Here is a 26,317-nt window from a genome sequence, read left to right as displayed (position 1 = left end):
AGGAATTTGAAGTTTCAATTTTCAGTCTCACTATGACAACCCTGTATTCACTAATCCCTGTATCCGTTTTGATGCTCGTTGTTAGCTCAATATTATTTGTTGCCAAGAGTTAAAGTACGTTTCCACAACTACTAATAACCACACCATGTCTTACAGTCTGGGTTTTGCAGGGTGGGCTTTTTCTGAAACAGAACAAGTGACGCATCTGGCTGAGGGACAGCGTCAGCCTCAGACAGCACCTGGAACTGTTTGTCAGATTAAGCAGGAACGCCTTTCGTTCAGCCACCGGGAAGTTTTTGCAGACTGACACGCTACGCAGAGACCTCCCACTAGCCCACACGTGAATGGTCAACCTCAGTGCGAGCTGAAACTGGACTGGTCACAAGTGCAGACCTATCGTTGGTCTCGTGGATCATGCATGACAACCGTCGGATCCCCACAGCTGGTCCACAACTGTGAGTTCCGTCTGCTTCCAGTCTCAAGCTGTATTACCGTAGCAATCAAAGCCTGGAACTGACAGCGAAGTTCACCAACTCGGCTCCCATTCGCACACAGCCATCACAGTCCCTTTCCACACCAACGATCGTGAAAAAGTACACTAGGAAGACAAACAAATGAGTACCGTCACGCACTACGGAAATCTACTGCAGGCACTGACGAAAACGCAAGAAGTTAGTCTAATAAATTAGATTAAACACATAGATACAAAACTAAACTACCAAAGCATATAGTTGAGACTAAATAATTCGTTTGTGATCAGGGACTTGTAACTGAAACGTCCTCTAAGAAAAATTATTGAATTACTGTGCTGGTAAACCCCTACGTTATTTGATCTTCAAACAGCTAAGCAAAACTGAACGTACTCAGACGTTTCTCTCTTTACTTATTCTGATCATCACTAAACTGACACACAACATTTTTAGCGCAACACAACTGACTTTCAAAAATCCCTGCAAAAGAATGGCCCTGCCTAACAATAACCTATACCTTTCATGAATCTCTTACCGCACAAAAATCTTCATTACCCGAACTACTGCAATACAGCGAGCGCCAATACTGCCAGCTAAATAAAAGATTCAAACTACTGAAGTCACTAACTACTGATAGGCATAGTTAGCAAATGAAAGATTTTGATAAAGAACAAACAATGTATTTACCTTAAAAGTGTTCAAAAGTCATAACATATATCAGTTTATGACATCCAGTCTCACAAATTTACTGTTTCTGATGGAATCACGTCCAGATCATCCGCTCTCAAAACTCCGCCATCTCTCTCCCCACAGCCACCACTGTTGGCGGCTCACCTCCAACTGCGCAACGTTACGCACTGTTAACAGCCAACTGCTCAACACTACAATAGCGACCATTTCAACAATGCCCACCAGCCACAGACTCCACACTGCACAGCCAGTGGTTTTCATACGGAGCGCTAGGTAACGTTACCAACATAAAATCCTAAACAGCCTACTTACATAGCCCCCATGCACCCCACAAAAAATTTTACAAATTGTTTTGGGCAGTGGCCAATACATTTTTGAAAAAAACATAATAATTACAATAACAAAGAAATCAAATGCACACACTTATTGATACACTGCTCGTCAAAAGCAAAAATTGTTGCCATAAAGACAGTCCTCATCATTCATCACATTATAATTTCATTGCACAAAGTCTGATCAGTAAAAGAAAATACACACGGAAGTAGTGGATTTCCATGCTGCCTTGAAGAAGTAGCGTTGTCCTTCCAACGGAAAGACAGTGCTGACTCTTCACATGCAGACAGGTAATGGGCCACAACAGAGCAAACCTACCGCAGACTCAGTATACGTTTTGAAGAGTATTGGTATGTAGGTCGTCACAGAGCAGACCCACTGTAGTCCTGGTAGAGATTGTGATATTGGTGAGCCACCAGAGGTGCAGACCCACTGCAGTTCTTGTAGAAAGAATGGTACTGGTGAGTCAGCAAAGGTGTAGACCAACTGTAGTCCTTGTAGAAATTATGGTATTGGTGGACCATCAAAGGTGCAGACCCACTGTAGTCCTTGTAGAGACAGCCATCAGCCATCTGTTGCGACTGTGCAGGTGCACTATCACCATCGAATGGTCTTGCGGACAGTATAGCAAGTCCATAAACCACCACTTGTGCACTCACAAACTGTTTCGTATGTCCTTAGAACCAGCAAAGCTGTTAACCAGTCCTTTGTTGAATTACTGACACACGTGCAAACATGAACAGTCCCAACTGCTCACATTTTGTGCATATACTATGACAAACAGAAATGTGTGCAGTGAAATGTAACTTAATTTGTAGAACTGGTGTCTATAAAATTATAAATTTACAACATACGAATACAATTACAAAGGTACAAAATACATCATTAAAGAACATAATAGTACAGAAGTAAATATATAAAATAATGAGAATAGTTTTCGAAACTAATGTCTAAACATCTTTACATTTAAATAACATATTATTAATGCAAATTATAGTTGAGGATAACAGTATTCCTCATCATAGTGAATGTAGCTTAGTATTAGAAAAATTCTACAATATAAATCTTATTACCTAAACACATAAATACAGGAAAACACAAGTACACAAGGGTACACAAACACATAGCGGAATAACACAAAAGTAAAGACAGGGTTTGTTTTCAGTGAGACGTCTGGTACTGCAGTCCAACCCAAAACTTCATTCCATAGATCTTTTCTCTTATTTCAACATTTGTTTCCACCAAAAGAAAAAAAATCCTATCCAAACATGCATTCTGTATTCTGTTCATATCCTCTTTGAAAATAATTACTCTCCATTGTACACTACTTTCTTGGCCAAACCATTTTCTTGTACCTTCTCAATGCATGTCTTCCAATTCATCACAACTCGTTCTCTTATGTAGCCTACCTCATCTTAAGCTAGCTTCAATCTACTGAGCTCACATATATATACTAAGGGACGAGGCAATGCAGCAACACACAACAAATTAACACAAACAGCATAGACCAAAAAAATGCAAACTGGGAAAGCAAGCAGCAGTATACCTAAATTACCAAAGCAAATGCAACGTTACCACTAATATGAGCCAATGTGCAGCAAAAACAAAAATAAATCAGTAGTAAAACTGGCTTAATACAATGTAAAATTCAGTAGAAGTATGCCTGGCAAACAACAGCAGCAAATACTATAACTTATACCTAAACATGACAAAGCTCAAGCAGAAAAAATATTACAGTAAAGATAGGAAATGTCTAATAACTATGTCGCATCTTAACACTAGAGTGATGCATCACCTCGATTTGCTCTACGAAACAAGTTACCCAGTCATTGACAAAAACTATGTATGCAATTCCTATGAAGGGAAATGTCTTTTTGTGGTCCCTCGTTTTCTTTTGGAAGTAGATCCTAACAATATTATTTACTGGATCTGTAGGCATAAAATATCTATATTAGTACATCTATTAAATTTTATTTTAACCAATGCTGCAGTGCAGCTAGAATCTAGGTATTAAACAAAATGGGTGTTGTGTGATGTCCTTAGGTTAGTTAGGTTTAAGTAGTTCTAAGTTCTAGGGCACTGATGACAACAGATGTTAAGTCCCATAGTGCTCAGAGCCATTTGAACCATTTTTAAACAAAATAGGCAAATATAAATACAAAGCAAAGCATTAAACATCATTCACTAGCGATATGGCATTTCATAAGGCAGTAAAATATCTCTCAACTAGAAAGACAGTCATAATCAGGTGTATATACGTAAAATATTTCTCATCATTTCATTAGGCATTTCAGTAAATATCAGAAAGTATGAGCTCAAAACTGTAATCATATGTTTCAAGTATGAGCGTGTCTTATTTGAAATGCTTTCTACAAATAAATGTCAATAGCGTGGCCTTTTTTTCACCTATTGGCTTTTTCTCCAGGCGACTGGCACAGCTCGTCGCCCATTGCGCATTATGTCAAGGTGACTTAGCTTTCTTACCGAAATATTTACGACACCAGTTTGTACTACAGTGACAGTCTCATATAAAAAATTGTGTAGAAAGAAAATCCTATAAGTAGAACTGTGTCCAAATAATTTTCGTCGCCAATGTAATACATTCACACATTTACACACATTTCATAACTCTTAAAGTATGATACTTGGTTTCCAACATCCTTTTTCACAAATCAGCGGCCCTAACCACTACTCATTATTCCCTACCTAATTACACACATACATATTCGTCGACACTTCTTTAATATTTCATCATAATAAATACATAGCATAATCAAATTCCTCATCATACATCAACAGCATAATACACATTGACATCGTAATAATAACATCATAACACCTCAGTCAAATCTCAAAGACGTCATAGCTTTCTGCAATAATTTCAAAACCTAAAAAAAAATTCTCTGCTCATTTCAAATGTATCATCCACCTCAAACATACTTTAAAAATGATGATCCCATACCACATACATCAATCAAAGCTCTCGTAGTATCACAATGGTTCCGAAAAAAATATGAACAGTTCACACAGTACAGACAAAATACAATTTCGTAAGTGTGAAGTTATCCAACTGTGTAATTGCGTAAACATCTGTCACTGCTTTGTAAAATAAATGTTTGTCTCTCTCAGTTAAATGATCAGATAACTGTGTAATTTATGTGTTAGAGAAATATGGTACCGATCTGTAAAGTTGTATAAGCAAATAGCATATTAGCTAGGGCTCCTAGCGCTCGCTACACGCTTAGCACACGAAGTAGGCGTGTACCCCCTGAGGATTAATGTAATTATACCCTCAGGTGTTACAGATTACAGAAATGGAATGTAATGTATCACAGAAAGCCTTAGTATCTTTGTAATTCAAAAATCTTAAAAAATAAATTTTTATGTACAAAATTAATCACCCAGATACGTGTACTGTAGCGCTAAACAGTGCGTCTTGTTGTAAGATAATCTCTGTCATTACCTGAGGATAAAAAATATGCCAAGTGTCGTAATTATCGTCGTCCGTAAGCACAGTTATTTAGAAGTCTAAGTACTTACCTCGTAATAAACAAAAGTAAAATGTTTTGCCTATAGATATCGTAGTTATTACGCTTATTGCGGTGATGAAGTAAGTACTGTACTGTAATGTATTGTTGTGCTACTGAAAAGGCTGTCTCATTGTAGCTATACCACAAAATTACTACTAAAACATGTTTTCCTTTCCAGAAGAATTCAGAAAAACTGTGCAGATATAAAACAGATACACCGCAAAAGCAACAATGTAAATTGTGTCACATATTAGTAGCGTCATGATATAATCGTGTAGCTGTCAAATAAACTAACCATTGAGTAATCTGATATCTCTCAGAAAGCACTTTAAATCCATAATGTATTTTCACGTAAACCAACATGTTGCATTAAAATCTCATTAGCAGTAGCAGTAAATGTTCTCTGTATGTGAGCCTTATATTTGTTTACGTAATCGTGCAACTAACAAGCACGAATGTACAAATAACAACACTGTGTCGTCTGTTCACTATAACAATGCATTCGTAAATTCTGTTTAAATATGTTCCCTTCGCTCTTGACTGGGTATTTAACTTTAAAACATAGCTGCATATTAACAGTTTTTAAGTGTGACAAAGCATACTAGTAATGTGAAGTGAAAAATTTTATAGCAAAGACAGAGCAAGAAAGCAAATTATCTCTCAATAAACAGTTTTACATGTGAAATGTGGTGCAATATTTTACCCTTTCTAGTGCGCAGAGTTTCAACTTCAAAGCAATTATCATGTTGTATACGTCGGTAAGGAATAATAAAATCTTTTTCAAGGTTAGCGTCTATGTTATTTTTCTCTGAGCCAGCCGGCGTACGTGGCTGCCTGCAGTGCTAGTCATTGTCTGTCTCTTTGTCGGCGCGCATCGTTATTTCAATTAGAAGACCTAACTTCTACAAATTCATCTTGTCGAGAGGGCCCTGCCCTGTTTGAATCCCACCAGTTCTGATGCAATTCAGGTCTGTCGTTACGATTATATCGTCTGTCGTCATGTCGGTACATTCCATGATTTCTTTCTTGACAGTTATGTGGTGCAGAATTTCTCCATGAATCGTAACTGTTGCGTCTGAAGTATTCTGTCTCCCTTGATAATTATAGATCTGGTTCCCATATTGTCTGTTTCTATGGTTATCTCTGTCATATTCATTACTACAGAAATGTGATCTTTCTCTGTAACTGTTATTCTGCCAACGGTTGTCATACAGGTGGTGTCTGTTTTGCTCACAATAGCCTTGTCGTGTCCAGTTATTATTTCTGTCATCGTAGAATTGAGACGGATGTGACCTGTAATTATTGTGCTCCTGTTTTCGCGTTCTGCGATTGTCAGTGTCAATTTCCAATTCTTGTAACAGTCCCTGAAAAGCTTCAATATCGTCTTTGCAACGTCCTGCCAAAATAATGTGTCGTTAATGTTCAGGCAATTTCGTTAAGCAAATGCGGATGAGTTCTGAGGGGCTGTATGGGTTTGACAGGTACTGATTCTTGTGCAACATGTCTTCAAAATATTTCACAATACTGGAAAATTCAGATTGTTCCAAATATTTCATCATTATGATGCTATGTTTTACTCGGACTTGTGTAGCTTGGGACCAATATGCTGATGGAAGGCATGATAAAATTCTCCTTCACTGTGACAATCATGAATGACCGATCGCATTCTTACAGCTGGTTCATTCTCTAAGTAGCCACACATAAATTCTAATCTGTGCTCTAATCACCAGTTGGGAGGGAAACAATGAGAGAATTGATGAAGCCACGCTTGTGGAAGAATGTCGTTGCCAGAATTCTTAAATGTTTTTAATTTTCGTGTAGTAATGAACAGCTTATAGTCAAAATCATCATGTCAGCGAGTCGCAAATCGCTCGTTGTTACGTCGTGTTGGCGGTTCCATCTCAAAATTCGGTGCACCTTGCCAATTTCTTTCATAATTTCCGAAATGCCCTGTGTTATTATTTTGTGGCTCTTCCGTATTTCTAAGTCCCTCTTCCCGTGTTGGAGCGCGATTGTCCTCTGAAACATGTAATTCTTGTAATACTTGTGTAAACTGATCTTGTACTTCCCGGATGTCTCTTGTGTATTTTCAAGATTGGGTCCTGTCATTTTGGATTCCTGAGGCGAGCTGTTGCCGACCGATCGACCGATAATGCTTCCCTGTTGACTAATTGTTGCACTGTCTACACCATTATTTGCAGCCCTCTCCATTTCCCTATGCACAATTACCAAATTACTACATTGAACATTAGTTAATTCATTACTCGGTGGCGCTAACACACTGCTTTCTTCTTCACTGTCACTTCTCTGTTTACTTTGGAGCCTAGTATTACGTTTTTCACACGCCATTATCGTCGCAATATTTCACACGATAACATAGAAAAGCACAATTTGAAGAGGAAAGTAAAAAAAAAAAACCACATTAACATAGCACTGAAAATAATATCTCGTTAATTGTTAGTGCAGGTGCGAAGTACTTGAGTGCAAATCTACATGCATGCCACAACTGTTTTATTGTACCACAATGAAAAACTACAATAACAATGGAAATTCTCTCTATAATTACGGGCTAGCCATAAACAATAGCTACACTAATTACACAAATTACAAGAAAAAATCAAAAGATTCCAGTGAGGTATCCTCGTCTAAGGGTCGACAAATGAAACTTCCCCTTTGAAAAATTATTGAATTACTGTGCTGGTAAGCCCCGTACGTTATTTGATTTTCAAACAGCTAAGCAAAACTGAACGTACTCAGACGTTTCTCTCTTTACTTATTCTGATCAACACTAAACTGACACACAATATTTTTAGCGCAACGCAATCTGACTTTTAATAATCCCTACAAAAGAATGGCCCAGACTAACATAACCTATACCTTTCATAAATGACTTACCTCACAAAAATCTTCATTACTCGAACTACTGCAATACAGCGAGCGCAAATACTGCCAGCTAAATAAAAGATTCTAACTACTGAAGTCACTAACTACTGATAGGCATAGTTAGCAAATGAAAGATTTTGATAAAGGAAAAACAATGTATACACCTTAATAGTGTCCAAAAGTCATAATATCAGTTCATGACATCCAGTCTTACAAATTTACTGTCTCTGATGGACACACGTCCAGATCATCCGCTCTCAAAACTCCGCCATCTCTCTCCCCACATTCATCACTGCTGGCGGCTCACCTCCAACTGCGCAACGCTACGCGCTGTTAACAGCCAACACTACAATAGCGGCTATTTCAACAATGCCCACCATCCACAGACTGCACACAGCACAGCCAGTGATTTTCATACAGAGCGCTAGGTGACGTTACCAACATAAAAACCTAAACAGCCTACTTACATAACATCCTTCAAAATCTGTTTACTTTCCGACACAAAAGAAAACATGAGAAGTGTGTATATTAAATTCTAAACTGGCACGCAGAAATCCAAAAACTAAACTCCAAAGCGCACGGATGAAACAGTATGATACGCTTCTGGTTGGGAAATGGTCAAGTGTCACAAAATCGGTTACTTCCCTGTTGCTGCTTGCGTCTCTGGCAGCTGCTGAAGATAACGTGCAACAGATTTTCTAAAGAGTGGAGGAAAACATCCTCAGCAGCAATTAGTTTGGATTACGAAAAGGACTCTCAACTGAAGAGGCTACATTTGCCTTGACAGTTGATGTAGTGGAAGCAGAAATAAGAAATTAATACTGTTGGGAATGTTCTGTGACTTCGATGAGAGTTTAGAATGTATGAACCATGATATCCAAAAGCAGAAGGTAAGATATTATGGAATTATAATCACTGATGTTTATAGACTTCTATCGTATCTGAATGACAGAAAACAGTATCTATCGAAATTACTGACATATTAAAGGTCCCGAGTTCGAGTGTCGGTCCAGCACACAGTTTTAATATACCAGGAAGTTGCATATCAGCACACACTCTGCTGCAGAGTGAAAATCTTATTCTGTACACATCCCCGAGGCTGCAGCTAAGCCATGTCTCCGCAGTATCCTTTCTTCCACGTGTGGTAGTAGTGCAAGGTTCGCATGAGAGTGTCTGTGAAGTTTGGAAGATAGGAGACAAGGTACTGGTAGAAGTGAAGCACTGAGGACGGGACGTGGGTCGTGCTTCGGTAGTACCGAGTTCAAGTCTCGGTACGGCACACCTTTTCATATTAGCGCACACTCCGCTGCAATCTTATTCTGGAAGAGTATCTGTTAGTTGGGTGTCAATCAAAAGAAGTGATTCTCGTCTGAGCAAGCACTCGTCCCTGTAATTACGCTGTCATAAGAGCAAATTGTTTCACACCATCACGCCCACTGCGGTACACCTACATGACCTGAGTCGGCTGCTGTGGTCGACCGGTTCTAGGCGCTTCAGTCCGGGACGCGAAGCTGCTACGGTCGCTGCTTCGAATCCTGCCTAGGGCATGGATGTGTGTGTTGTCCTTAGGTTAGTTAGGTTCAAGTAGTTCTAAGTTCTAGGGGTATGATGACCTCAGATGTTAAGTCCCATAGTGCTCAGAGCCATTTAAACCGTTTTTTTGAATTTTATTTGGTACCTTTAAACAATAGAACTTGAAAAATAAATCCATCACATGTTTAAAACTACCACACATCTTTAAAATTTACCATTCGAGTGAAAATAAATTAGTCAATTTTAAACACTCATATAAACGCGGCACCTATTTACTGAAATAAGTTACATTTTATAACTAATGTGCTCATTCATTACGACAGTGATTGTTGTTACCCAAATAATTAAGTTAATTTAGCATATAACATACAAAATTTCATCTGAGTAAACAAGCTCGTGCGATTTAACAGTTCGCTCAGAAAACGGACGCCCGCCCGCTCAGCTGTTTCCATTAGAGGCTCAAAATGGATCCCCAGACGGGAGCTGCAACGGACAGGACACGAATGGGCACGAGATAATCCCAGAAGTAGTGGGTATCTACAGCAGACTGACATCCGTCTTATACAACTAGAAACACAATAAATCATTACAACACATCAGTAAAATTCATACAGGAAATTAATTGCAATATCGGTCTACTGTTTATTAAAGGAATTCTTGTACTATCTTCAATAGAATATGTTTCAGGCCGTCAAACACACAATAACAACTGGCCTCTAAATATCTGGTAAGAATTTAGGAAACTACTGATTTCAAAATTATACACGTGTCTCTCAGACACGCTGTTATTTCAAACAGAAACGTAACAGTAATGTTATTACAATTCAGAGATAAATATGTCCAGGGAAATATTTTGTGTGTATATATCAATAGCGGCTGGCCATCTTAACTGCGTGGTGTGATATAAAAACACTAATCAGGCAGTACTTAAACAAGGACTAGCCAACTGTTTTCAATGGCGGTTATACCTTGACAGCAGGGATCGACAACGGAATGTCTCCGCACTCCAGGCCATCGTAAATGTTGATGATCACATCACATACACCTTAAAAGATTACTTTTTAAACCAATTAAAATCAACACATTGTAGGCCAGACTCATTAGGAGTTGCGACGGCCGCCCAAAAGAATACAGTCAACCGCACAGAGCCCAGCAGTGGATTCCGACCACAATTTACAGGACAAGCAAAGCCCTTACCCTCTTGCTTCTACGACGAAGCCAGCCGCCACAGATCCCGATGCCAGGAGACAAGAAGCAAGGGGAAAAACAAAACTAACGGCTTCCCAGGAACGTCTCTTTCCACGTTGGCGATATTGGCCACGGCGCCGTCACGCGGGTAAACAGCCTCTTCTGGACGTGCCCTGCTTGCTGGCTGACACCTGACCTTAGCTGTCCTCCACAGTACAGAAGCGCATTTTAAGAATTATACCTGGTGTTAATTCTAGAAAATCCTACAGAGGCATCTTCAAAAACTGATATTGATGACAACTTATGCAGGATACATATATTCTTCAAAATGCTTTGTTATTGATATGTCTGCTTTCACAAAAGGTAGTGAAAACCATAGACGTAACACTGGGACAAGAACAACCACTATAGATTACAGAGAGTTAACATTAGCACCATGAGGGCCAGCCACATGAGCAAATATGTATTCAGTTACCTATCACAGCACATTCAGAGGGTTTAAGACTGAATTAAATAAATTGAAAGTTGGGCATTTCCTTAGATTTGATGTTTTAGATTTATTTACAATTGCAATTTCCACTCTAATACAGTAAGGTAATGTCACTTAACTGTGTTGTACGTAAATTAAACTTACATCTCTGACTTCTTTCCGCATCACAGAACACCATTCTCATTGGTTTCCTTGGAATACGACTAACGTAATGTTAACGAGTATTCTTCATAATTTGTTACTGCCGTCGTATCATCAAGAATCTCAACTACATATGGCAACACATATAGTACCACCCAAATGTCTTCAAAGAGGAAGTACGGCCCTAGATGGGTGGGGTATCTTTACTAGGTAGAAGGTAATCGTTCTCTAAGTAACCTCTAACGGAAGAAGGCCGTCCAACATGAGGAGTTTAAGAGCTCCAAGGATTGTTTAAAGAAACAACATTAAAAGTGGAAAAGTTAAGGCATCTAACACGCATGAAACAGAAGTAAACTCCAGATACTGCTTGGTAAACTGTGAAGTGACTTCACAAGATTGTAAATCATAATGCTGCAGTCACATCAAGTTATTTCGATATTTAGATATTAATGAAGGATGTCTGAACATTCCTGTAGAGAGTTTGCTGAGAGGACTGGGTACACAATATTTGGAATGGGAACTTATGTCAGGAAACGTCGATTTAACGGTTTTTAACGCATCGTCTTCAGTCGACGGAGAACACCGTTTCTCGCATTTGTCTGATGTGCGGTGTTACATTGTCACGTGTATCCTTTCACTTGTGCTGCTAGTCAAACGACCTCTCGCATACTGTAGACACTTACTGCTTCTGGCATGCACTAATTATCGATCTCAGTTCAATGGGTTTGGCTTCACTGTTTGATCAGATTGAAATGGAACTTTATAGTCTACAACAATGCAGTGAAAACGACATTATTCTACCACAAATTTGTTTCACCACTGTAAGAAGCTTTTTCCTGTGATGCACCACAGTTCTTCTCACTTAAGTAAAACACGCGTTGTGTGCAGAATATAACTTTTAGTTTTCACATTTTGCAAAGAGTTTTATTTATTCCTCAACATATATGTTATCCTCCTCAAAATAGTCTGCAGTAAAATGGTTCAAATGGCTCTGAGCACTATGGGACTCAACTGCTGTGGTCATAAGTCCCCTAGAACTTAGAACTACTTAAACGTAACTAACCTAAGGCGATATGGGGTGATGTTTTCCGAATATCTTCATGCAAACAGCACTGAATCATAAGTAGTACTCCATATACATCGCTCGTCCTTGCTGCAAGAACTCATGCTAAACTACACAAATACGTTCTAAGAACTAAATGAGCATTAGCTTCACATTTGACAGCACATGTTGTGCATTTGCGGTCTCGGCAATCCAGAAAGCTTCCATTGAAACGACTGTGCCTTAATTTCGACGTCATGCTCGTAAGCTCACGTTCCATCATCTGTCATGACACGTATCACACATGCATCGTCAATAACTTCATCTAGCAACTCCTTAGTAACTTGCGATCGCCACTGTTTTTGTTCGAAATTGAGCAAAGAAACAAATTTAACTGTCATACTCTTCACTCCCAAAGCATACGAAAAAAAATTAGTCGCACGCGCCAACTTATATGCCGATCTCAGCAGCGGCATCTTTGAGTCGGCAATAGTTCATAACTATTTCTTTCACTTCCTCCACGTTTTCATTGCTTATATCCAGGCGTTCGCTATCTACTGCGTCATCACGGTTCCCTCCAAAACGCTTACACCGCTCGTATACCCACGTTTTACTCATAACAAACTGACTGCAAACAATGTTTTACATATCTAAGACTTCGCTGCACTTCATTCCGTTCTCGTAGATTAATGTAATATTAATTCTCTGCTTCCTTGCGTAATGAATGATAATCAGTACTACCAAACCACATGTAACCTGTATCACTGCTCACAACAGATAAAGTATCCGTAGTGGTTAACAATCTATAGGCCACTCTTTATAAATGTTTACCAAGACAATAACGAAAAAAATCTTGTGAAAGGTACTAATACATTACTCAAAACAATAAAATGGCCAATAATTTTTGAACGTACGTCGTATGCTCCATGGTGTTACAAAACAATGTTTAAATGTCTGCCATCTTGCAACAAAAGATGGCTTACTGAAGTCAACAGACCGATCTCACACCAGGTTGTTCTATAGGCAAACTCAAGAAGCCGTGTAAATTTCGGTGCAAGATGAAACTTCAAAAGTATTGGCGCTCCCCTGGGAACCAGCCACGTAACAACTGCGTGCTCACCGCAGCCCATCTTGCGCCGCGGCGGGGAAAGTACATAAACATTCGAAACCATCTGACACTCAGCTAACAAAGTCCGTAAACTAACGTGTCGAGGCATCAATACCTATTTCCCCCTCCTGAGCCGACTCAAGACACCACCAGGTAACAACACCACCGTGTTTACGCACGATAAACATAGAATGGAGGTAGCAGTAAAATACGCAACTGTACTATCATAAGTGGGGCGCCGTAACAGAACGTCCTGCGTTGCACAACATTGCACAATCGACTGGTACTGTTACTCCAGAATAATTTGCGCTGTATTTGACGTTTGGCGTAACGCAATGTGCATAAAAACGCGTTTCGTCTGATTGAACTACAGGTTTACTTCTAAAGTAATACTTATGAGGGTATTCCAAGTGTAATTTTTATGACCAAGTGTAATATTTATGTTCAAAAAGGATAAAATTATAACCCTCATTTACTACACACTGGGCTCATGAATGTAACAACCCTTTCAACAATGCCTTTTTATGGTACTCGAGAAATAATGGTTAGTATCACTATAGTTTGCTATGAACATTTGTAGTAGACTCATTCTCGGAATCATTTTCTTCATCTTGTGACTCCATGAATAAAACAAAATCAAGTTTCACCCAATTATTTCTCAATCCAAATTTTTAATAAAGTTGAGGATTTTCCATTTGTCACTCAGTAATGCCCTGTTTATTGCATGCACGCAGAGCATGTTCCCAGCGGAGGTGGAATCAAAGAGGCCGACTACGAGTCATTTTTGCAAGATATGAGGTAAGCAAGTTGCCTCTACTTGTTCTAGGAGAAGTGAACGTGGATGTTAAATTTATAAATTGGCCGAGTATGTGACATTGTATCACAGACACAGTCCCTTTGACTTTTCAGAGATGTCACTAAACCGACTACGCATGAGCAGCGCCTATTAGACGGAGGGTGGCCGGCTGTAGTGGCCCAGCGGTTCTAAGAGCTTCAGTCTTGAACCGCTCGACCGCTACAGTCACAGATTCAAATCCTGCCTGGGGCATGGATGTGTGTCATGTGCTTAGGTTAGTTAGGTTTAAGTTGTTCTAAGTTCTAGGGTACTGATGACTTCAGATGTTAAGTCCCATAGTGCTCAGAGCCAGATGAAGGGGGTCCGACAGCCGATCAGTTCCAGTCATTCCATCAGGAAGAAGGTACACGGCTAGTGTTGTCTGTAGGTCAACGACGCATTTTTAGTTCGTGCCAGGAAGGCTCTCCACAAGGGAAGTGTACAAGCTTTTCGGAGTGAACCAAAAGCGCTGGTGTTCGGACATGAAGGAGATACAGAGGGGGATGAACTGTCGATGACGTGCCTCACTCACGCCGCCCAAGGGCTACTACTGCAGTGGATGACTGCTACCAACGGATTAGGGCTTGGAGGAAACCTGACAGCAACGCCACTATGTTGAATAATGCTTTTCGTGCAGCCATAGGCCGTCGTGTTACGACTCAAACTGTGCACCATAGGCTGCATGATGCGCAACTTCACTCCTGACGTCCATGGCCGGGTCCATCTTTGCAACGACGAAACCATGCAGCGTGGTACAAATAGGCCCAACAACATGTCGAATGGACAGCTCAGCATTGGCATCACGTCCTCTTCACCGATGAGTGTCACTAATATGCCTTCAACCAGACAATCGTCGGAGACGTGTTTCGAGGCAACCCGGTCACGCTGAACGTCTTAGACACGCTGTCCAGAGAGTGCAGCAAGGTGGAGGTTCCCTGCTGTTTTGGGGTGGAATTATGTGGGGCCGTTTCACGCCGATTGTGGTCGCGGAAGGCTCCGTAAGGGCTGTACGATACGTAAATGCCATCCTCCGACTGATAGTGAAACCATATCGGCAGCGTATTGGCGAGGCATTCTTCTTCATGGACGACAATTCGCTCCCCCATCGCGCACATCTTTTGAATGACTTCCTCCAGTATAACGACATCGCTCGACTAGAGTGTACAGCATGTTCTCCTGACATGAATCCTATCCAACATGCCTGCGATAGATTGAAAAGGGCTGTTCATGCATGACGTGACCCACCAAACACTATTCTGTGCCGAAACGGCGTGGAGGAGTGGGACAATCAGGATGAGCAGTGCCTTGATGAACTTGTGGATGGTATGCCACGAGGAATACAGGCATGCATCAAAGCAAGAGGACGTGCTAGTGTATATTAGAGGTACTGGTGTGTACAGAAATGTAGACCACCACCTCTGAAGGTCTCGCTATATAGTGGTATAACATGCTATGTGTGGTTTTCATGAGCAATAAAAAGGGCGGAAATGATGTTTATGTTAATTTATATTACAATTTTCTGTACAGGTGACGCAAAACTTTTTTTGGTGTCTGTAGTAATGACTAGTTTAGGCGTCGTCATCCGTGTCAGTTCTCAACGAATTATCCTCTTTTGCACGAGATTTCTCTTTACAGCCTGAGCCACATTTGTCTCTTCAGAAAACTAATGCAAGCTCCTCGTGATGAGCAAGATCATCAGACACGCTCGTCTGGCGAGCCGACAAATGGTCTCAGAGAGTGAGAATGGTTCGTTTCTTTCTGAAACCAATATAGACGGCGGTTGTTTCCCTACTTGTCTTGGCTCCGAGCAGCGAATCTTTCATTATTTAGATTAACTGTTTCATTCTTAATATGTATCTCCTTCACTGTTGCAGACCTTTTCTGCACTGACAACTTGTTGACAATAATTTGAGTAGGTCTCGATTCATACTCAGAAAATAATTGCCAATTTCTCTTATAATTGAACAATCATTGTGCTCAGAGCCATTTGAACCAATCACAAGCGGGCTTTGAGTGGGCAGGCGCCAAACTATTAGCTGTTAATCGCGTGGAGGAGTCTACAATCATTTTCTCTAGAAGAGAAATGTGTTTCAGTGTATGAAGTGCTACTTCCCGTAAAGACGGGAGAACGTATAAGTGTGCTCTCATGCTGATTTTAAGATCATGTAGAGTATTCTTTATTACTTCTCATGGTGTTTGGGGAATAATGGTAGTGACGGAAAATTTTGCTGTGCACATTAATGTCAGATTAGCTTTCGCATTGTCTTCTTGATTTCCTGAGTCTACGTGCAAAAGAATGTCAAACGGCATCCCATTGTTTTTCAGTTGTTATTTTAAGCAGCGTTAACACTTTTCCTTTTGCCACTCTCTTATGCACTGTTTAATCGACTTTAGAGACAGCGGCTGGTGGAGAAAAAAGCCAGTCGATGCCACTGCGAGTCACCTTTACAATATTAGAGTTATGCAATATGGCTCCTGACGTTGTAAGAGAAGTGGGCGTGATTGTTACTTTTAGAAACTGACTGTGTATGTGGCATCTTTCATATATTTTTGTTGCAAGGTGTTAAATCAGGAACCACCATGTAATACATAAGAGCTATCATCTCCATCTCTTGGGAACGTCTTGAGTATTTTATTTTGTCATAAAAACTATGCACTTGGCACGTTCTCGTAAATAATAAGGTTTGCATCCCTGACAGGAAAAACGCCAAGTAGATGATGTGATATTAGTAAGACATGAACTGTTCTTGGACAGTAAGTATTCTGTACTGGAGAGTATATGTGAACCTTAAAAGCCAGTTACTAGACATTGATTACTTGAAGTAGGTGAAAGATTTTATTTGATCAATAATATTAATATTACATTTGGCGTCTCTATCTTCGGAGATTATTAGCAACCTGTATGTACTCGACATGTTCTCGGAGAATGGGCATTGTAAAGAGGAAATTATGACTGAAATTTGAAAGACGGTTATTAGAAAATGTGTGAAGTGAGAGGAATCTAGGACAATGAATATTTCAAGAGGACTTTAAATTTGAATTTTGCTGTGGATTTTGATGCATTATATTCAGTGGTTTCAAAGATTCAAGACATAAAGGAATTAAAGAGAGTAGCTGCCAGTGGGCATGGATTTATATCAGAGGGGCAAGATGAAAATTATCAATAGGGAGTTGTGAAAACTTGTACCAGGCAGGGATTCCAACTAGGGTCTTCTGCTTACTAGGCAGATGAGCTGGCCTCTAAGCGTACGCCATCTTCCACAAGACCCAAGCAGGTACTGGTCGCACGCAAAGTACACCAGTGGCAAGACGCAATCAGCACCTCCACTGCGCGATAATGATGGTGTTGTTACTGATCACAGTGCCACTACAGCAGAGTTACTAAATACGGTTTAGGGAAATTCCTTTACAAAAGAAGCAGCTGTCCAGACTGTATACCAGTCAGGCTACTTTCAGAGAACGCTGATACAATAGCTTCATACGCAGCAATCACATACAGCTGCTCGCTCGTAGGAATATCCTTACCCGAAGACTGGTAAGTTGAACAAGTTACACCAAAGCCCAAGAAAAGAAATGGCAGAAATCCACTGAATTACACGTCCATATTACTAACACAATACTGTGCAATACTTAGCTTAAATGTTAAGGACCACCTCGAAGAAAACGACTTACTGACAAATAGACAATAGAAAATATCGTTCATGTGAAACAAAACTGGCTCTTTATTCTCACGAAATAATGAGTGTTATCGACACGAGGGGTCAAACTGATTCCACATTTTCCAACATCCAGAAGTCTTTTGGCACCGTTCCTCATTAGCGACTTCAATTAAATTGGTGCGTATGGAATATCGTTTCAATTGTGTGATTGGATTCGTAATTTCCTGTCAGAAAGTTCACCGTTCGTAAAACCTGACAGAAAGTCAACGAGTAAAACAGAAGTAATATCTGGCGTACCTCAAGAAAGTGTTAGAATCCTTGTGTTGTTCCTGACCACATAAACGATTTAGGACACAATCTGAGCAGCACTCTGAAATTGTTTGCACATGATGCTGTCATTTACAGTCATGTAAAGTTATCAGATGCTCAAAACTAATTGCAAAATATTAGACAAGATATATCTATTGCGAAAAAAGCGGGAATCGACTCAAAATCATGAAAATTGTGAAGTCATCTACATGAGCTATTAGAAAAATCCGCTAAATTTCAGTTACACGATAAATCACACGTATCTAAAGGTTTTAAACTCAACTAAATTCTTAGGGATTACGATTAAGAATAACTTAAATGGGAACCATCACATGGATAATGCTGTGGCGAAAGCAGATCTAAGATTGCGATTTTTAGGAGAACACTAAGAAAATGTAACAAATCTAACGAAGAGACTGCTTACGCTAAGCATGTCCAACACCTTCTGTAGTACTGCTTTGCAGTGTGGGACCCGCAACAGAAAGGACTGACGGAAGACGTCGGAAAAGATCAAAGAAAGGCAGATCGTTTCTTATTACTGCGAAATAAGGGAGAATGTGCCATGGATATGATACACGAATTGGGGTGGCAGTCGCAGAAACAAGGACGTTTTTCCCCGCGGGAGGATCTTGTCATGAAATTTCCTTCATCAGCTTTCTCCTCAGAGTGTGAAAATATGTTATTGGCGCCCAGTTACAGAGGGAGAAATTACCATCTAATAACATAAGAGCAATCAGAGTCGCACGGGGAGATTAAAGTGTTCGCTTTTCCCCCGAGGTGTTAGTGAGGTCAACGGTAGAGAAATAGTTTAAATGTGGTTTGGTGAACCCTCTGCCAGGCCCATGACTAATTTGCAGAGTAATCACGTTGATGTAGAAGCAGATGTAGACTTCGGGAGAGAGAGATGTACAGGGTGTCCATAGAGTCAACTTCAAAATTTTATTTCAACAGCAGTTGTTGAAATATCTTAAGAAAATATCTTTTGTTGTATTCACTGTTTACTAAAGTTTAAAAACTTTAGTAAACAGTGAATACAACAAAAGATATTTTCTTAAGATGTTGTTTCTTAAGATGATGTTTGTTGAAATATCTTAAGAAAATATCTTTTGTTGTATTCACTGTTTACTACAGTTTAAAAACTTTAGTAAACAGTGAATACAACAAAAGATATTTTCTTAAGATATTTCAACAACTGCTGTTGATAATAAGATTTTGTGTTTCAGATACTCTGTTGATGGAAATGGCAACTCCTCAAGAGAAGGCACAATGTGAGTCCTGGTTTATTGAGACAAAATCGGATGTTCAGACTCAACGAAACTTCAGAACAAAGTATGGAAGAGATCCAGCATCGTGCCCTTCAATCCGTGCATGGCACAAAAAATGTATGGAGACAGGGACAGTGATGGATAAAGGGAGGAGCTGGCGACCAGGAATAACCGAAGAAAACATTGCTCGCGTTTTTAACGTCTTCACTCGTTCACCTACAAAGTCCATCCGCGCTGCTGCCAGACTGTTGCAACTACCACGTTCAACTGTGAATAAAGCCCGCTACAAGACCTTACGGTTGTACACTTACAAAGTGCAACTGTTTCAGACACTTGAGTCAAATGACAAGCCAAAACGGACAGAGCTTGCACTCAACATGCTGGAAGACCTTTCGGAGAACGAAGCAATCCTCAAGCTAGTTTGTTTCAGTGACGAGGCAACTTTTCATGTTTCTGGGACATGAAACAGACTCAGTGTGAGACTCTAGGGATCTGAATACCCCATGTCACTAGAGAGTATCACTGGGATAGTCCTAAAGTGAATATGTGGCGTGGAATCATGTGCAACCGATTAATTGGTCCATTTTTCTTCAGTGAGTCAACTATTACTGCAGATGTTTACCTCGATATTCTGACCGAATATGTAACACTACAATTGACTGACTTACAACCAACTATCATTTTCCAGCAAGATGGTGCGCCACCACACTGGGGACTGCATGTTCGTCGGTTCCTCAATGAAACATTTCCAGGCAGATGGATTGGGATGGATGGGCCAATTCCTTGGCCACCGCGTTCACCAGATATCACTCCCTTGGATTTTTTTATGGGGGTATTAAAAGATGTCGTGTATCAAACAAAGATACGGGACATTGCTGACTTGAAGCAAAGGATTCGTAATGTCATTGCCACCATTAATGACGCTATGCTACAGCTAACATGGCAATAAATCGAGTACCGTCTTGATGTGCTTGGTACAAATAAAGGCGCCCTTGTAGAGGTCTATTAAACACCGTTAAAAAACGTTTGTAAACACTGATTACAATAAAAGAAATGTTGTTAAAATATTTCAACAACTCCCTTTGTAATAAAATTTTGAAGTTCTAAAGGGACTTTATGGACACCCTGTGTATTGCCAGCGACAACTGAAGACACAAGCGACCTGTCGATCCATCAAATCTTTTCGCAAATTGCAACAGAATACAAATAAATGGATATATTATGTCAGCGTTGTAGAAGAAATTTGTTAGTTTGATTCTCAGTCTATTGGAACAGTGTATAAGAAGAGCGAGATTATAAATTGTTATGTGTATATGAAACTGTACTTCGACACTAGGGACGAGACCTTTAGAGTTTAAACCTTTTCTGAAATACTAACGAACAAAAAAACAGGGAAATTAGCGCTGTTCTAAATTTCTCCCACTTCATCTATTCTCTGTTTCATAACTTTCTGTCATAGTTCAGCAGTAATTTCCACTAAGAAATATTCATTGCCCAAGAAAATCCCTCCATACCGATTACTCACCTTTTATTGGTCATTCCCCCAGCTAGGAATGCCAAGCATGATATTTATGAAGATGAATAGAGTATACAAGGATATTGAATAGTTAATTCAGTACGTAAAGTGATATGAAAATCTAACAGTCTTGGGGGGCAGAAATGCGGTCGTAGGGGAAGAAGAACAAGAAAGCGTTACCGGAGAGTATGGCCTTCATACTAGGAATGAGAGAGGAGAAAAACTAATTGAGCTCTGCAATAAATCTCGGCTGGTAATAGTGAATACTATGTTCAACTATCACCAGAGTAGGAGGTACCTTGAAACGATCGGGATATACGGGATCTTTCAATTACACTATATCTTGGTCAGACCGAGATTAGAAATCAGATACTGGAATGTAAGGCATACCCAGAAGCAGATATAGACTCAGATTAAAATGTAATGGAGATGAAGAATGGGCCAAACTTTAAGAGATTAGTCACGAAGAGCCAATAAGCACGGATGTGATGTACGGAAATATTAAAGAATGAAGAAGTACGCCTAAAATTTTCCAAGGGTGTAGATACTGCGGCAATTGCTCAGTAGGCGTTCCAGCTGAACAGAAATGGAGATCTCTAGAAAGGGCAATCACAGTAAACGCAAATAGAAGAAAGAAGGTAACTGCGAAGAAACCATGGGTAATAGAAGAAATACTTTAACTGATCGATGAAACAAGGAAGTATAAAAATGTTCAGGGAAACTCTCTAATCCAGAAATACAAATCGCTGTTAAATGAAATAAACAGGAAGTGAAGGGAAGTCGAAATTCATGCGTGAAAAATGTTAAGAAATCGAAAAAGAAATGATTTTAGGAAGGACTGACTGAAAACAACCTTCTGTGAAATTAAGAGCACGGGTGGTAACATTAAGAGTCCATTGGCAATTCCATTGTAGAATGCAGGGAGAGAGCTGATAGGTGGAAAGAGTACACTGTAGACCTCCGTAAGGAGGAAGATTAGATAGGGGATCCAGCATTAGAATCAAAAATTAAAAGAGCTTTGGAAGACCTAAGATCAAACAAGGCAGTAATGATGGATATTATTCCTTCAGAATTTCCAAAACCATTGTGGTAAGTTGCAACAAAACGACTGTTCACGTTGGTGGGTAGAATGTATGAGTCTTGCGATGTATCCTTCGGAAAAATGTCCTTCGCTCAATTCCAAACAATGCAAACGCTGACAAGTGTTAGAATTATCTCACAATCAGTTTAACAGCGCATGGATCCAACTTGCTACAAGAATAATTTACAGAAGAATGAAAAGGAAAATTGAGGATGTGTTAGATGACGATCAGTTCGGCGTTAGGAAAGGTAAAGGCAGCAAGCGTCAATTCTGATGTTGCGGTTCCTAATTGCAGCTAGAATGAAGAAAAGTCGAGACACGTTTCTAGGATTTGTCGACCTCGAAAAAATGTTACACAGTCTAAAATGGAGCAAGATGTTCGGAAATGTATTGAAAACAGGGATAAGGTGTAAGGAAAGACGGTAATACATAAAACGTTGAAGGACCAAAATGGAATAATAAGAACAATGTTCTCAGATTAAACAGTATGTAAGACAGGGATGGAGTCTTTCGCTCCTACTGTTCAATCTATACATCGAAGAAGCGGTGTTGGAAATAAAAAAAAAAGGATCTAGATTGGAATTAAAATTCAAGATTCGCATTTGACGTTGCTATCATCATTGAAAGTGAAGAAGAATTACAGGATATGCTGAATGGACTGAACAGTATAATGAGTACGGAATATAGATCCAGGTATATCGATGAAAGACGAAAGAAATGAGAAGTAGCGGAAATGAGAAACTTAACTCCAAGACTGATGGTCACGAAGTAGATGAAGTTAAGGATTCTGCTACCTAAGTAGTAATTGACCCATGACGGACGGTGCAAGGAACAGATAAAAAGCAAACTAGCACTGGGAAAAAGGGCATTCCTGACCAAGAGAAGTCTATTGGTATGAAATATAGGCCTTAATTTGAGGAAGAACATTTCTGAAAACTGACCTTTGGAGCACAACATTGTATGGTAGTGAAACATGGACTGTGGGAAAACCGAAAAAGAACAGCAGTATCTGAGACGTGGTGCTGTAGACGAAAGTCTGGAATAAGGGTGACGCTAAGGTAGGAATGAGGAAGTTCTACACAGAATCGGAGAGGAAAGGAAAATAGTGAAAATACTGACAAGAAGAAGGGACAGGACATACGTTGCGATATTGCGGAATAATTTCCATGGTACGAGAGGGCACTGTAGAGAGTAGAAACTGTAGAGGGAGAAAGATATTGCAGTATATCCAGCAAATAATTTAGGGCGTAGTTTGCACAAGTGCTGCTCTGAGATGAAGGGATTGGCAAAGGAGAGGAATATGTGTCGGACCGCTCCAAACCACCCAGAAGACTCATGAAAGAAAGGTAAGTGTATTTTTGTGACCAAAAATAATATTTATGAAGTTCTCAATAAATACGAAATACACTGAGGTGACAAAAATCATGAAATATCTCATAAAATCGTGTCGGATCGCCTTTTGCCTGCCATAGTGCAGCAGCTCGACGTGGCATGGACACGAAAAGTCGTTGGAAGTTCTCTGCAGAAATGCTCAGCCCGGCTTCCTATATAGCTGTCCATAATTGCAAAGAGTTGCCGGCACAGAATTTCGTGCACGAACTGTCCTCTCGATTAGGTCTTGTAAATTTTCCACGGGTATCATGTCAGGCGGTCTTGATGGCCAAACCATTCGCTCCTATTGTCGAGGTGTTCTACAAACCACTCACGAACAATTGTGGATAGATGACATGGCGCACTGTCGCACAAAAAAAAATCGATCGTTATTTGAGAACACGACGTCCATGAATGGCTGCAAATCGTCTCGAAGTAGCCTAACAACCAGAGAATCCAGTCCATTCTGTGTAAACACAGCCAATACCATTATGGAGCTACCACCAACTTGCACTGTGCCTTGTTGCCAACTTGGGTCCATGGCCTCGTGAGGTATGCACCACTCTCGAACACTACCGTCTGCCCTTACCAACTGAAACCGGGACTCATCTGATCAGATCGCTGTTTTCCAGGAAAAAATAAAATTAATGTAGAATATGTAGATTCAAAACATCTATAATTTTATACATATGACAAAATTCAACCAAAAGTTTTATAAGAAACGTACACTTCTAAATTTCAACATAGTACCTAAAGACTGGAAAATTGCTCAAGTCACACAAATACCTAAAATGGGAAGTAGGAGTAATCCGCTGAATTACAGGCCTATATCACTAACGTCGACTTGCAGTAGGGTTCTGGAACATATACTGCATTCGAGCATTATGAAGTACCTCGAAGAGAGCGATTTATTGACACAAAGTCAGCACCGTTTTAGAAAATATCGTTCATTTTAAAACACAACTAGCTCTTTATACTCATGATGTAATAAGTGCTATCGACAGGGAATGTCAAATTGATTCCAGATTTTTCGATTTCCAGAAGGCTTTCGACACCGTTTGTCGCAAGCGTCTGTCCGCAGCTCGTGGTCGTAGCGTTCTCGCTTCCCACACCCGGGTTCCCGGGTTCGATTCCCCGCGGGGTCAGGGATTTTCTCTGCCTCGTGGTGACTGGGTGTTGTGTGATATCCTTAGGTTGATTAGGTTTAAGTAGTTCTAAGTTCTAGGGGACTGATGACCATAGATGTTAAGTCCCATAGTGCTCAGAGCCATTTGAACCGTTTTTTTTTTTTTTTTTCACCAAACTGCCTCCCTACGGAGTATCGTCTCAGTTGTGCGACTGGATTCGTGATTTCCTGTCAGAAAGGTCACAGTTCGTAGTAATAGGCGGAAAGTCATCGAGTAAACCAGAAGTAATATCCTGCGTTCCCCAAGGAAGTGTTAGAGGCCCTCTATCGTTCCTGATCTATATTGACGACATAAGAGACAATATGAGTAGCCGTCTTAGAGTGTTTGCAGATGATGCTGTCATTTACCGTCTTGTAAAGTCATCAGACGACCAAAACGACTTGCAAAATGATTCACATGGGATATCTGTATGGTGCGAAAAGTGGCAGTTGAAACGTCCCCTTAGAACAAATTACACATGACTCTGTTTAAACTGACACGCAATATTTTTAGCGCAACGCAATCTGACTTTCAAAAATCCCTACAAAAGAATGGCCCTGACTAAACTTGACGTGTACCTTTCACAAATCACTTACCTCACCAAAAATCTTCGTTACTCGAACTACTGCAATACACCGAGCGCCACTATTGCCAGCTAAATAAAAGATTCAAACTACTGAAGGCACTAACTACTAATAGGAATAGTTAGCAAATGAAAGATTTTGATAGAGAACAAACAATGTATTTACCTTACTAGTGTTCAAAAGTCATAATATATATAGCAGTTCCTGACATCCAGTCTTACAAATTTCAAAACTCCGCCATTTCTCTCCCCACATCCACCACTGCTGGCGGCTCACCTCCAACTGCGCAACGCTACGCGCTGTTAACAGCCAGCTGCCCAACACTACAATGGCAGACAACAATGCAAACTAGCCACAGACTGCACACAGCACAGCCAGTGATTTTCATACGTTGCCAATAAGAAAATATTAACAGCCTACTTACATAGCCCCCATGCTCCCCACAAAAAATTTTACAAATTGTTTTGGGCTGTGGCCAATAATGATTTGATAACATTTTTCATAGTTACAATAACAAAGATATCAAATGCGCACACTTATTGATACAATGTTGGTGAAAAGCTAAAATTTTCTCACAGTCCATAAAGACAGTCCTGATCATTCATCACAGTAAAATTACAGAGTTCTTCTCAAAGTCTGAGCCGTAAAAGAAAATGCACGTGGAAGTAGTGGATTTCCATGCAGTCTTCAAGAACCAGTGTTGTCCTTCCAACGGAAAGACAGTGCTGACTCTTGACATGCAGCCAGCTAATGGGCCACAACAGAGAAAACCCACAGCAGAGACATTCGAAGTTTTGAATAATATTGGTAGGTAGGTCATCACAGAACAGACCCACTGTAGTCCCGGTAGAGAGTGTGGTATTGGTGGGCCACCATAGGTGCAGACCCAGTGCAGGCCTTGTAAAAATAATGGTACTGGTGAGTCAGCAAAGGTGTAGACCCACTGTAGTCCTTGCAGAAATAATGGTATTGGTGGATCATCAAAGAAGCAGACCCACTGTAGTCCTTGTAGAGATGGCCAGAAGCCATCTGTTGTGACATTGCAGGTGCACAATCACTATTGAAGAGTCTTGCGGATAAAATAGCAAGTCCATAACCACCACTTGTGCACTCACAAAGTTTT

This window comes from Schistocerca cancellata, chromosome 8, assembly GCF_023864275.1.
Source record: "Schistocerca cancellata isolate TAMUIC-IGC-003103 chromosome 8, iqSchCanc2.1, whole genome shotgun sequence".
Lineage (NCBI taxonomy): Eukaryota > Metazoa > Arthropoda > Insecta > Orthoptera > Acrididae > Schistocerca > Schistocerca cancellata.
Note: the sequence above shows the minus strand (reverse complement) of the source record.